Source organism: Rattus norvegicus, chromosome 4, assembly GCF_021556685.1.
Source record: "Rattus norvegicus strain SHRSP/BbbUtx chromosome 4, alternate assembly SHRSP_T2T, whole genome shotgun sequence".
NCBI classification, from domain to species: domain Eukaryota; kingdom Metazoa; phylum Chordata; class Mammalia; order Rodentia; family Muridae; genus Rattus; species Rattus norvegicus.
The window spans coordinates 90,667,966-90,683,186 of NC_141537.1; positions in this window are offsets into that span (position 1 = coordinate 90,667,966).

The window sequence follows — 15,221 nt, forward strand, 5'->3', positions numbered from 1 at the left end:
AAGAAATTTTATGTGGAAACATAATTGATTCTTATTCATGAAGATAATTCCTGTGAGCAAGAATCTACAGAGACTGATTTGAAGGCTCCAAAAATATGGCCAGTAATTTGATGAGATTATATTTTTGCAGAAATATGGTTGGCCTGATTTTATATTCTGTTCTTATTGCTTAATGTTTAGACATAGAATCAGGTGTTTACTTTCCTACACATTTATATAAAACTGGTATCACACAATTACTTCATTACCTATAGCAATAAGAAACATCTGGGAGCAAAGTTGAACATAGCGGCTCCAGGGAGTGATGTGCAATGAATGCTAAGCCTTAGAGACTATTTTGTGTGTTCCTCTTAGAATCAGATTCTAGCATGTTGGTATTCTGTAGTATTGCGTTCATTAATAGCTTTTGAAATAACAAAATATTGATTGTAAAAATGTATGTGAATTCAAAACAGTGAATTGTTCAGTGCTGGTTTTTACAATGAATGTGCTGAGTGATTAAAAGGTGGTGTCAATCACTAATTTTGAGCCAGTCCATAGCTTTGTAGCAATGCTAGTGTATTGGTGAGTTAAGTTAAAGAGGATCAGCTTCAGTGCTGGGGGTTGGGGAGGTTGCACTACCAGAACTTTGTGTTTGCTAGAACATGATACTAGAGACAATGGAAATTAGATTTCCTTCTCCCAGCTCTGTTAGAGTCTGAAGCTCAAAACTTTGCATTTCTGTATACTTTATTACTTTAGACTTTAAGGAATTGTATCCTTTATCAATGTAGAATCTGTCAATCTGTCCTGACTTGGCTACCATGTTGGGTTTGTCACTAGACCATCCCCATCCATGACTCTTTTGAACCCAGAAGATAAATTCGTACACCATATTGAAAACTAATCAAATCCCCACCTTGAAAGCCTAACTTTTCCAGAATGTGCATTAAGAACGTTCAAAATGCCTAGTACCAAACAGTTTTCTTCCTGAGATTTGTATGTTTTAAACTTTTAATTTCTCCCTAAAAAAAAAAGAAAGATGAAGCATGCACAGGGTCTTAGAAACTGTATCCTGTGTATGTAGCAAATGAAGTTTCAAGTTCCTGTTTTGCCTTGGACTTCGTCCTCCAGGTATCTTTGTTTCTGAACAAAGTTCTTCATAGCAACATCATAAACTTTACTCTAAAAATAGAAATTTTTTTATCTGTCAAAGGATCAAGAGCATCATAACCATTTTCTTTTTAGCTGGTTGTATGCCTGTGCTACATCTGAGAAATTTGATAGCTGTGAAGTCATACATATGTGTAAATATATATTTATTTGGGAGTTTCGTATGTTGGATCACATTCGTTCCCCCTAATACTCTTCCCAGATCCTCCATGCCTACCAACCCAAGTTTGTGTCTTTTTTTTTCATTAACACATCAAGAATAATTTGTGTTACACAACTATTATTGGATGTGTGGCCTTTCACTGGAGTGTGGTTAACTGACCAAGGTCTATACTTTTAGAAAGAACTGTGTCTTCCTCTCCCAGCAGATAAATTTTACCTGTATCCCCATGGCTAGAGGTGTAATTTTGAGCCCAACTCCCATCTTCATGTTGAGATTTGGTCTATCTTGGGTTTGCAATGGTTTCATGCATCCACATATGAGTTCATCAGTTTAGCTGTCCTGATGTCTACTGAACACAGTTTCCTTTCAGTCTTTTTCTGACTGTTTCTTATACTTTTTCCACTCCTTATTTCTAACTGATTGTTAAGCCTTTGCAAGAGATGATTGTGTATATATACTCTCCCTAGAATTAATCATTTTGAAGTCCATTATTCTGTGCATCTTGACCAGTTGACAATCTCCCAATTAATCACTGTGTATTCCAAATAGAATACTCTGAGATGAAGGCTGGAAGATACACTGATCTGTGGATATGATACAAGTTTAGGAGTCAATTGAATACTATTTATAGTTAGCAAGATAATAGTAGTGGGTTTTCCACTAGGGTCTATGACCTTTCTAGCTATAAGTTCTAAACCTGATAATTGTGCAATGTATGGATTTTATCTTGTTAAGTAAAGCTTAAATCTAAGCAGAAAGTACTTAGATATTATGTCTACCCCCTTCCATGCTTGTATGATTATTGCACCAATAAGCTTACCTTACCAGGAGAGTCATTATGTCTTAGTTAGGGTTAGTTAGTTAGGCTTTTACTACGTACACCATGAACAAGGCAATTTTTATAAAGAAAACATTTAATTGGGGCTGGCTAACAGGTTCAGAGAGTCAGTCCAGTATCTTCAAGGTGAAAGCATAGCAGCATCCAGGCAAGCATGGTACACCAAAAATTGAGAGTTCTACCTCTTTGTCTAAAGGCTGCTATGAGAGGACTGGCTTTCAGATAGCTAGAAGGATCTTTTTTTATTGGATTCTTTTTTAATTTACATTTCAAACGTTATCCCTTCATGGTTTGCCTTCCATATTCCCCCTATCCCATCCTTCCTCTCCCTTCTTCTATGAGGGTGCTTCCCCACCCATCTACCTACACCTATCTACCTCCCTGCTCTGATATTCCCCTACACTGAGGTGTTGAGCCTTGGCAAGACCGAGAACTTCTCCTCCCATTGGTACCCAACAAGACCATCCTCTGCTACATATGCAGCTGGAGCCATGGGTCTGTCCGTGTGTGCTCTTTGGATGGTGGTTTAGTCTCTGAGAACTTTGGTTGATTGGCATTGTTGATCTTATGGGGTTGTAAGCCCCTTCAGCTCCTTCATCCTTTCCCTAACTCCTCCAATGGGGACATTGTTCTCAGTTCAGTGGTTGGCTGAGAGCATCTGCGTCTGTATTTCTCCTGTTCTGGCAGAGCCTCTCAGGAGACAGCTATAACAGGCTCCTGTCAGCATGCACTTCATGGCATCAGCAATATTGTCTGGGTTCGGTAGATGTATGTGTATGGGCTAGATCTCCAGGTGGGGCAGGCCCTGAATGGCCTTTCCTTCAGTCTCTGCTCCAGACTTTGTATTTCCTCCTATTGATATTTTTGTCCCCCTTTTAGGAAACACTGAAGCATCCACACTTTGGTCATCCTTCTTCTTGAGCTTCATGTGCTCTGTGGATTATATCTTGGGTACTTTCAAGCTGTTGGGCTAATATCCACTTATCAGTGAGTGAATACCATGTGTGGGTTTTTTTGTGACTGGATTACCTGGATTCCCTCATTCAGGATGATATTTTCTAGTTCCATCCATTTGCCTATACATTTCATAAAGTTATTGTTTTTAATAGCTGAGTAGTACTTTATTATATAAAGGTACCACATTTTCTGTATCCATTCCTCTGTTGCGGGGCATCTGGATTCTTTTCAGCTTCTGGCTATTATAAATAAAGCTGTTATGAACATAGTAGAGCATGTGTCCTTGTTATACATTGGAGCCCAGGAGTGGTATAGCTAGGTCCTCAGAGGAACCTCCAGACTGATTTCCAGAGTAGTTGTACCAGCTTGCAATCCCATTAAAAAAGGAGGAGTGTTCATTTTTCTCTACATCCTGGCCAGCATCTGTTGTCACCTAAGTTTGATCTTAGTCATCCTGACTGGTATGAGGTAGAACTTCAGGGTTGTTTTGATTTGCATTTCCCTGATGACTAAGGGTGTTGAACATTTCTTTAGGTGTTTCTCGGTTTTTGATATTCTTCAGCTGAGAATTCTTTTAGCTGAGAAATATCAGCTCTGTACCCCATTTTATTAGGGTTATTTGATTCTCTCAAGTCTAACTTCTTGAGTTCTTTGTATATATTGGATATTTACCTCTGTCAGATGTAGGATTGGTAAAAATCTTTTCTCAATCTATTGGTTGCCATTTTGTCCTAATGACAGTGTCCTTTACCTTACAGAAGCTTTGGAATTTTTTGAAATCCCTTTTGTCAATTATTGATCTTAGAGCATAAGCCATTGGTGTTCTGTTCAGGAAATTTCCCCCAGTACCCATGTGTTCGAGGCTCTCCCCCACTTTTTCTTCTATTAGTTGGAGTGTATCTGGTTTGATGTAAAGGTCATTGATCCACTTGAACTTAAGCTTTGTACAGGATGATAAGGATTGATATGCATTCTTCAACATGCTGACCTCCAGTTGAAACAGCACCATTTGTTGAAAATGCTATCTCTCTTCTACTGTATGGTTCTAGCTCCTTTGTCAGTGATCAAGTGATCATAGGTGTGTGGGTTCATTTCTGGGTCTTCAATTGTATTCCATTGATCTACCTGCCTGTCTCTGTACCAATATCATACAGTTTTTATCACTATTGCTCTATAATATAGCTTGATATCAGAGATGGTGATTCCCCAGAAGTTCTTTTATTGTTCAGTATAGTTTTAGCTCTCCTGGGTTTTTTAAAGCCCAGTCTCACAGTGACACACTGTTTCCAACAAAGGCCACACCTCCTAATAGTCCCACTCCCTGGGCCAGGCATATTCAAACTACCACACAGCATTCAGAGGTAGATATTGTTTATGCTTACTTTTCTCTCTTAGTAGCTTCACAGCACCTCCAACACTGTGAAATCTAGCAAGGAAGGAGTGAAATTGGTCAGTACTGTAAGGATTTCTCCATGTTGTATGACTCAAGTATATGGTATCTTCAGCAAATAGCATTTTACAATGTAACCAATTCATAGAAAGCTCTGGAGATCTACTTTTGAGCCCCTCACTTGGTGTAATGGTGTTTACCACCCTCAGACTTTTTTGCTGTCTGGTAAATGCCACATATGTTTATTATGTACAGAGTACTGCTTTACCCTTCACCTTTTGTGATTAACTTTAATGCACAATTTATTGACATATTTTTTTTATTTCTATGTATCAATAATCTTCCCTGGCATTTCCTTTTCCCCAAGAACCAGTCAATTTTACAATATTTTTTTCTTCCAGTACTATTCATAACATCAATACCTCTGTAGTCCAGTGCCATTACCATACCTTGTTAAGGTAGACCAATGACTCTACTGGGTCCTTTTCTTAAGGAAAAGTGCTTCAGCATTTTTAGTTTTATAACTATGTAGGTGACACCTGGGACTAGGATAATTGCTTTTGGAAGCATAGCAGAACTGACAAACTGAAACATGTCCCACTGTGTTTGAACTCCTAGACTTAAGAGGAAGTATTACAATTAGTTTAAATCCTTTAGTATTAGTAAGTCTTGGGGCTACCAATATTTCTCCTTCAGGGAAAAATTCTAATTAAGATGTACTTGACTATTAATATAATTTGGAAGGGTGTTTTTGGTTGTGCCATGTCTTAAATTAGACATTTGTTTATAATGGACATTTGGTTAATTATTACCTACCACATTTTGTGTAGTTATATTGTTGTACTATTTAGGATTTTTTTTTTACTTTAAAATAGTCAGCACTATTAGTTCACTTTAAGGTTTTCTGTCTAGTTTTTGGTGACTTACTTGTTTGTTACACTCTAAGCAAATTATTATTTGGAGACAAGTTGGATACATATATAAAGTTAATATTTAATGATTGAAAATGTTATAGGGGTGTTACATGTTAAATACCGGATATGAGCATATCTGTTCTTAATATATCATGGATTTAAATATGGAGAATGACAGATGGGTCTATGTAAGCTGTGATGGGTGGGAGGAGTGGGCTGGAGACATATGTCAGCTGAGAAACTGCTCCAGGAACTCAAGTCAATTAAAACCTGTCAATAGAAGTTATCATCTATAAAAAAGAAAGTAGAAGTTAATGTTATTCCAAGAAGTATTACTCAGGAAAAAGTAAAAAACAAACTGTTTCTATAGCATTCAGAAAGTGTCATGGAAACGATGACCTAAGGATGTTTCTAAAGGCTTTGAAATAGTTCTGGTAGGAGGAAGCAAGCTGAATGTTTCTTGTCACCACAGACAATGACAAGACACCCATCATAAGAGTGATACCCAGAGCTCTCCTGAGACACAGCTTTGAGAAATGCTAAACTCCTTAGAGTACCAGCGTATTTCCCCAGCACAAGCTATGATTAAATCTTAAAGTTCATTATGAACAACACTAGCCTTCGTTCCTGAATCTTTGCTTAGCTTAGAGAAGATCTATAAGGTTGTGAGAAAAGTACTATCTCTGTAATTATCCTTTTGTTCATCATACTAAAGAAATTTCCTCAGCGAAATTATTGCATAAGCTGCTAAAGTCTCTCAAGGCAGGTAGCTAGGGACATCTGCCAAGAACACTTGACAGTTTCTCATCATTCAAAGTGACACGACATCTTTAACAGCAGGAGCCAGTCCTTCTGAATTACAAATACTTGGCAATTTCTGAAGTCTGGTCCTACCATTTACACAGAGAACTGAATGAGGCCACATGCAACAGACAGGATGTGTGTATAAAGATATTTTATGAGCTAGCCTTTGTTAGGAGTGAAAAGGTTAGATAACAATGCCCTGCTATTTTTAGTACCAAAAGCTGTGAAAGAGTGTGATGGGTCAGAGTGTGAAACGCCATATTCATGTTTTCCTACTTACTGACATCCAACTCTAGGCCTTAGGGTGGTCCACAGGCTGCTACCACAGAAAGTACCTCATCTGTCACTCCCTTTTATCAGTATGCAACCATAGGAATAAAGGAAAACAAACAACACTTTCCCTATACCGTCTGGCAGAAATATACCTTCTGGCATTTCAGTTATTTCTGGGGTAATGTAGAAGTTGTCATGTAAACATTATCTTCTTTTGGGTCAAACCAATGGGTAGGACATAAAGAATGATGGGAAATGAATTAAATTTGGGAATGAGGGACATTGATGGATGGATTTTAAAGTTTTTTTTTCTTTGACTTTATAGATCAATGAGTTTTAGGTTAGTGCTTATGGTAATATATATTACCATAATTTTTACTATGAGAGTTTTCTCTTCACTATCATGATCAGAGAACACACACACACACACACACACACACACACACACACACACACACACACACACATATATATATATATATTTCTGTCTATCATGTCACCTGGTTGATGATGAATGTAGTTTGCTCTAAAGATAGATGTGCTTCATCAACACACTGTTTATGGATAATGCACATATTTGCCTCTCAGCAATTTAGCATTGTTTTGATAGCATAACAATACTAAGTTAAGTCTAGTTATGGTAGCACTGTTTATTACATCATTAAATGTCCCAACACAACATAGTTAATAGCTTCTAGCTCTAGTCCCCAAAGTTCCAGCATCATTTGAACCTTGTTCGGTATTTTCTATTGGGAGTAGATATAAATTATATAACTGAGCATATCTAGCATCATGTTTCTTTCAGAACTCTAAGAATATAACTTATTCTAAGCAAGTAATAGCAGCACAGGTGCACTGATCATTTTCTGTTAGCCAGCAATAATCTAAAACATTCTACTCAATATTTATCTTTTGTACAGTAATGCTTTGAAGTATTATGATTACCATACATATTTATTTGGCCAAAAAACAGAGGTACCCATCTAGATATCAAGTAATTTGTCTGAAGTAACATTAGCAATAGGTGAGCCAACCTTTAATGGTCTTGTTTTGGAATCTGGGTCTTTAACAGTCCTCTGGTCAGCCTCCCGAAGCATGCATCATTGTCTATTCTAAGTAAAGAATATTATATCTTTCCTTTGATAAACACATAGATTTGCTACTACATGTGCTTAGCTTTGACTTTACTATATTCCAGGTTTAACTTCCACATTTGTGAACATGGGTTACTGTCTAACTTCTTTCATGATATAAACTGGTATTTATTTACCTTCAAAAGGCAGTTAAGAGGAATGTAATTAAGATGCAACAAATTTCTAAGACATCATGTCTTACTGTGTTGCTATAGAAGCAATGGGAATTTCTGGTCACTGACCTTTCAGGGAATCTAAGGATACACTTCCATAAGACTCGTAAGAGTAATCAGCCCAAGATATTCATCTCTAGTTTCTGGTGCAACATCTGAAATCCCCTTGGAAATCCAGCATGATTTTTGAGTTAAATTGTATTGTTTAGTGTTATATAAAGTCAAAGTAGAGCCCTTTGAAAAAAATGTTTTTAAATGATTCTAATATGAGATCTATGGTAAATACAGTGACCATAGAAGCATCAAAGAAAAATAAATTTTAGATGAGTGTATTGGGATTATAGGAAGCAGAGTCACCTTTCAAAAAGTCCTGATGCTATATATGTTCTGCTACATTTTGAGTTCTTCTATCTTATTTTTAGCAAAAATTAAAAATATGGCCTCACTGTATAAAAATGTAACTGTAAATTAGGAGTTTATCACAAAATATTAGCATATCAATATCAATAATCAATAGAAATTCTTAGCTCATTCCCTTACTATGGTAATACATTCATCCACTAGGCTATTTCACTGATAAATAAATACAATTAAAATTGGAACGAATTTATCTGTCTCTTTGGCCATTTGAAAGACACCAAATAGCAATGATTCTATGGAGATGTGACAATGTTTGCCTTGTGATAGACTTTTGTTATGATTACATCAATATTTAAATTTGTATTTGGAAAGAAATGAGGAGGATCATCAGGAAATGCATCACTTAATTACAATAAAATATCTATCAATGGGTGACTATATTTCCTATATCAGAAATATCTCTCCAGATATAAAAATCTCATAGCACAAAGGCACCTGAAGAACAATAGAAACATCCCAGTATATGTACCTTGAGTAGTAGAATCCACACTACTGCTTAGACATCTAGACATTTCTTTCCTGTAGTGACACCTTCTTCCCTGAGACTTTGTGAAGGCTGGGACTCAATGTGCTTCCACTTACTAGAGAGGCAGTCTTGATCAGCGCTTTAGCCAGGAGGAGCTTAATCTTGCTCATGTAATAAACGAGAGAGAAAATTCAATTCTCTGGTGTTGTTTTAAGAATTAAATGACCTGACCCACGGATCCCGGCCCGCAGCAGCTCTCTGCTCCCAGACCCGGTGAGAGAGAGACCCAACCGCCTGGTCAGGTGGGCACTCCTGAGGCTGCAGAGTGGAAGAGACCACCAACACTGCTCACCCCTGCCCACATCCCTGGCCCAAGAGGAAACTGTATAAGGCCTCTGGGCTCCCGTGGGGGAGAGCCCAGGAGCGGCAGGACCCCTGCCAGAGACACCGCCGGACCCTGAAGGAAACAGACCGGATAAACAGTTCTCTGCACCCAAATCCCGTGGGAGGGAGAGCTAAACCTTCAGAGAGGCAGACAGGCCTGGGAAACCAGAAGAGACTGCTCCCTGCACACACATCTCGGACGCCAGAGGAAAAAGCCAAAGACCATCTGAAACCCTGGTGCACTGAAGCTCCCGGAAGGGACGGCACAGGTCTTCCTGGTTGCTGCCGCTGCAGAGAGCCCCTGGGCAGCACCCCACGAGCGAACTTGAGCCTCAGGACCACAGGTAAGACCAAATTTTCTGCTGCAAGAAAGCTGCCTGGTGAGCTTGGGACACACGGAAGCAGAATTTCTCTAGAACCTGGCACGTTCTGTGTTTACCGGAAGTCCCACACCCGCGGATCCCGGCCCGCAGCAGCTCTCTGCTCCCAGACCCGGTGAGAGAGAGACCCAACCGCCTGGTCAGGTGGGCACTCCTGAGGCTGCAGAGCGGAAGAGACCACCAACACTGCTCACCCTGCCCACATCCCTGGCCCAAGAGGAAACTGTATAAGGCCTCTGGGCTCCCGTGGGGGAGGGCCCAGGAGCGGCAAGACCCCTGCCAGAGACACCGCCGGACCCTGAAGGAAACAGACCAGATAAACAGTTCTCTGCACCCAAATCCCGTGGGAGGGAGAGCTAAACCTTCAGAGAGGCAGACAAGCCTGGGAAACCAGAAGAGACTGCTCCCTGCACACACATCTCGGATGCCAGAGGAAAAAGCCAAAGACCATCTGGAACCCTGGTGCACTGAAGCTCCCGGAAGGGGCGGCACAGGTCTTCCTGGTTGCTGCCGCTGCAGAGATCCCCTGGGCAGCACCCCACGAGCAAACCTGAGCCTCGGGACCACAGGTAAGACCAAATTTTCTGCTGCAAGAAAGCTGCCTGGTGAACTCAAGACACAGGCCCACAGGAACAGCTGAAGACCTGTAGAGAGGAAAAACTACACGCCCGAAAGCAGAACACTCTGTCCCCATAACTGACTGAAAGAGAGGAAAACAGGTCTACAGCACTCCTGACACACAGGCTTATAGGACAGTCTAGCCACTGTCAGAAATAGCAGAACAAAGTAACACTAGAGATAATCTGATGGCGAGAGGCAAGTGCAGGAACCCAAGCAACAGAAACCAAGACTACATGCCATCATCAGAGCCCAATTCTCCCACCAAAACAAATATGGAATATCCAAACACACCAGAAAAGCAAGGTCTAGTTTCAAAATCATATTTGATCATGATGCTGGAGGACTTCAAGAAAGACCTGAACACACTTAGGGAAGCACAGGAAAACATTAATAAACAAGTAAAAGCCTACAGAGAGGAATCGCAAAAATCCCTGAAAGAATTCCAGGAAAACACAATCAAACAGTTGAAGGAATTAAAAATGGAAATAGAAGCAATCAAGAAAGAACACATGGAAACAACCCTGGATATAGAAAACCAAAAGAAGAGACAAGGAGCTGTAGATACAAGCTTCACCAACAGAATACAAGAGATGGAAGAGAGAATCTCAGGAGCAGAAGATTCCATAGAAATCATTGACTCAACTGTCAAAGATAATGTAAAGCGGAAAAAGCTACTGGTCCAAAACATACAGGAAATCCAGGACTCAATGAGAAGATCAAACCTAAGGATAATAGGTATAGAAGAGAGTGAAGACTCCCAGCTCAAAGGACCAGTAAATATCTTCAACAAAATCATAGAAGAAAACTTCCCTAACCTAAAAAAAGAGATACCCATAGACATACAAGAAGCCTACAGAACTCCAAATAGATTGGACCAGAAAAGAAACACCTCCCGTCACATAATTGTCAAAACACCAAACGCACAAAATAAAGAAAGAATATTAAAAGCAGTAAGGGAAAAAGGTCAAGTAACATATAAAGGGAGACCTATCAGAATCACACCAGACTTCTCGCCAGAAACTATGAAGGCCAGAAGATCCTGGACTGATGTCATACAGACCCTAAGAGAACACAAATGCCAGCCCAGATTACTGTATCCAGCAAAACTCTCAATTAACATTGATGGAGAAACCAAGATATTCCATGACAAAACCAAATTTACACAATATCTTTCTACAAATCCAGCACTACAAAGGATAATAAATGGTAAAGCCCAACATAAGGAGGCAAGCTATACCCTAGAAGAAGCAAGAAACTAATCGTCTTGGCAACAAAACAAAGAGAATGAAAGCACACAAACATAACCTCACATCCAAATATGAATATAACGGGAAGCAATAATCACTATTCCTTAATATCTCTCAATATCAATGGCCTCAACTCCCCAATAAAAAGACATAGATTAACAAACTGGATATGCAACGAGGACCCTACATTCTGCTGCCTACAGGAAACACACCTCAGAGACAAAGACAGACACTACCTCAGAGTGAAAGGCTGGAAAACAACTTTCCAAGCAAATGGTCAGAAGAAGCAAGCTGGAGTAGCCATTCTAATATCAAATAAAATCAATTTCCAACTAAAAGTCATCAAAAAAGATAAGGAAGGACACTTCATATTCATCAAAGGAAAAATCAACCAAGATGAACACTCAATCCTAAATATCTATGCCCCAAATACAAGGGCACCTACATACGTAAAAGAAACCTTACTAAAGCTCAAAACACACATTGCACCTCACACAATAATAGTGGGAGATTTCAACACCCCACTCTCATCAATGGACAGATCATGGAAACAGAAATTAAACAGTGATGTAGACAGACTAAGAGAAGTCATGAGCCAAATGGACTTAACGGATATTTATAGAACATTCTATCCTAAAGCAAAAGGATATACTTTCTTCTCAGCTCCTCATGGTACTTTCTCCAAAATTGACCATATAATTGGTCAAAAACGGGCCTCAACAGGTACAGAAAGATAGAAATAATCCCATGTGTGCTATCGGACCACCACGGCCTAAAACTGGTCTTCAATAACAATAAGGGAAGAATGCCCACATATACGTGGAAATTGAACAATGCTCTACTCAATGATAACCTGGTCAAGGAAGAAATAAAGAAAGAAATTAAAAACTTTTTAGAATTTAATGAAAATGAAGATACAACATACTCAAACTTATGGGACACAATGAAAGCTGTGCTAAGAGGAAAACTCATAGCGCTGAGTGCCTGCAGAAAGAAACAGGAAAGAGCATATGTCAGTAGCTTGACAGCACACCTAAAAGCTCTAGAACAAAAAGAAGCAAATACACCCAGGAGGAGTAGAAGGCAGGAAATAATCAAACTCAGAGCTGAAATCAACCAAGTAGAAACAAAAAGGACCATAGAAAGAATCAACAGAACCAAAAGTTGGTTCTTTGAGAAAATCAACAAGATAGATAAACCCTTAGCCAGACTAACGAGAGGACACAGAGAGTGCGTCCAAATTAACAAAATCAGAAATGAAAAGGGAGACATAACTACAGATTCGGAGGAAATTCAAAAAATCATCAGATCTTACTATAAAAACCTATATTCAACAAAATTTGAAAATCTTCAGGAAATGGACAATTTCCTAGACAGATACCAGGTACCGAAGTTAAATCAGGAACAGATAAACCAGTTAAACAACCCCATAACTCCTAAGGAAATAGAAGCAGTCATTAAAGGTCTCCCAACCAAAATGAGCCCAGGTCCAGACGGGTTTAGTGCAGAATTCTATCAAACCTTCATAGAAGACCTCATACCAATATTATCCAAACTATTCCACAAAATTGAAACAGATGGAGCCCTACCGAATTCCTTCTACGAAGCCACAATTACTCTTATACCTAAACCAGACAAAGACACAACAAAGAAAGAGAACTTCAGACCAATTTCCCTTATGAATATCGACGCAAAAATACTCAATAAAATTCTGGCAAACCGAATTCAAGAGCACATCAAAACAATCATCCACCATGATCAAGTAGGCTTCATCCAGGCATGCAGGGATGGTTTAATATACGGAAAACCATCAACGTGATCCATTATATAAACAAACTGAAAGAACAGAACCACATGATCATTTCATTAGATGCTGAGAAAGCATTTGACAAAATTCAACACCCCTTCATGATAAAAGTCCTGGAAAGAATAGGAATTCAAGGCCCATACCTAAACATAGTAAAAGCCATATACAGCAAACCAGTTGCTAACATTAAACTAAATGGAGAGAAACTTGAAGCAATCCCATTAAAATCAGGGACTAGACAAGGCTGCCCACTATCTCCCTACTTATTCAATATAGTTCTTGAAGTTCTAGAGAGAGCAATCAGACAACAAAAGGAGATCAAAGGGATACAGATCGGAAAAGAAGAGGTCAAAATATCACTATTTGCAGATGACATGATAGTATATTTAAGTGATCCCAAAAGTTCCACCAGAGAACTACTAAAGCTGATAAACAACTTCAGCAAAGTGGCTGGGTATAAAATTAACTCAAATAAATCAGTTGCCTTCCTCTATACAAAAGAGAAACAAGCCGAGAAAGAAATTAGGGAAACGACACCCTTCATAATAGACCCAAATAATATAAAGTACCTCGGTGTGACTTTAACCAAGCAAGTAAAAGATCTGTACAATAAGAACTTCAAGACACTGAGGAAAGAAATTGAAGAAGACCTCAGAAGATGGAAAGATCTCCCATGCTCATGGATTGGCAGGATTAATATGGTAAAAATGGCCATTTTACCAAAAGCAATCTACAGATTCATGCAATCCCCATCAAAATACCAATCCAATTCTTCAAAGAGTTAGACAGAACAATTTGCAAATTCATCTGGAATAACAAAAAACCCAGGATAGCTAAAGCTATCCTCAACAATAAAAGGACTTCAGGGGGAATCACTATCCCTGAACTCAAGCAGTATTACAGAGCAATAGTGATAAAAACTGCATGGTATTGGTACAGAGACAGACAGATAGACCAATGGAATAGAATTGAAGACCCAGAAATGAACCCACACACCTATGGTCACTTGATTTTTGACAAAGGAGCCAAAACCATCCAATGGAAAAAAGATAGCATTTTCAGCAAATGGTGCTGGTTCAACTGGAGGGCAACATGTAGAAGAATGCAGATCGATCCATGCTTATCACCCTGTACAAAGCTTAAGTCCAAGTGGATCAAGGACCTCCACATCAAACCAGACACACTCAAACTAATAGAAGAAAAACTAGGGAAGCATCTGGAACACATGGGCACTGGAAAAAATTTCCTGAACAAAACACCAATGGCTTATGCTCTAAGATCAAGAATCGACACATGGGATCTCACAAAACTGCAAAGCTTCTGTAAGGCAAAGGACACTGTGGTTAGGACAAAACGGCAACAGACAGATTGGGAAAAGATCTTTACCAATCCTACAACAGATAGAGGCCTTATATCCAAAATATACAAAGAACTCAAGAAGTTAGACCGCAGGGAAACAAATAACCCTATTAAAAATGGGGTTCAGAGCTAAACAAAGAATTCACAGCTGAGGAATGCCGAATGGCTGAGAAACACCTAAAGAAATGTTCAACATCTTTAGTCATAAGGGAAATGCAAATCAAAACAACCCTGAGATTTCACCTCACACCAGTGAGAATGGCTAAGATCAAAAACTCAGGTGACAGCAGATGCTGGCGAGGATGTGGAGAAAGAGGAACACTCCTCCATTGTTGGTGGGATTGCAGACTGGTAAAACCATTCTGGAAATCAGTGTGGAGGTTCCTCAGAAAATTGGACATTGAACTGCCTGAGGATCCAGCTATACCTCTCTTGGGCATATACCCAAAAGATGCCTCAACATATAAAAGAGACACGTGCTCCACTATGTTCATCGCAGCCTTATTTATAATAGCCAGAAAATGGAAAGAACCCAGATGCCCTTCAACAGAGGAATGGATACAGAAAATGTGGTACATCTACACAATGGAATATTACTCAGCTATCAAAAACAACGAGTTTATGAAATTCGTAGGCAAATGGTTGGAACTGGAAAATATCATCCTGAGTGAGCTAAACCAATCACAGAAAGACATACATGGTATGCACTCATTGATAAGTGGCTATTAGCCCAAATGCTT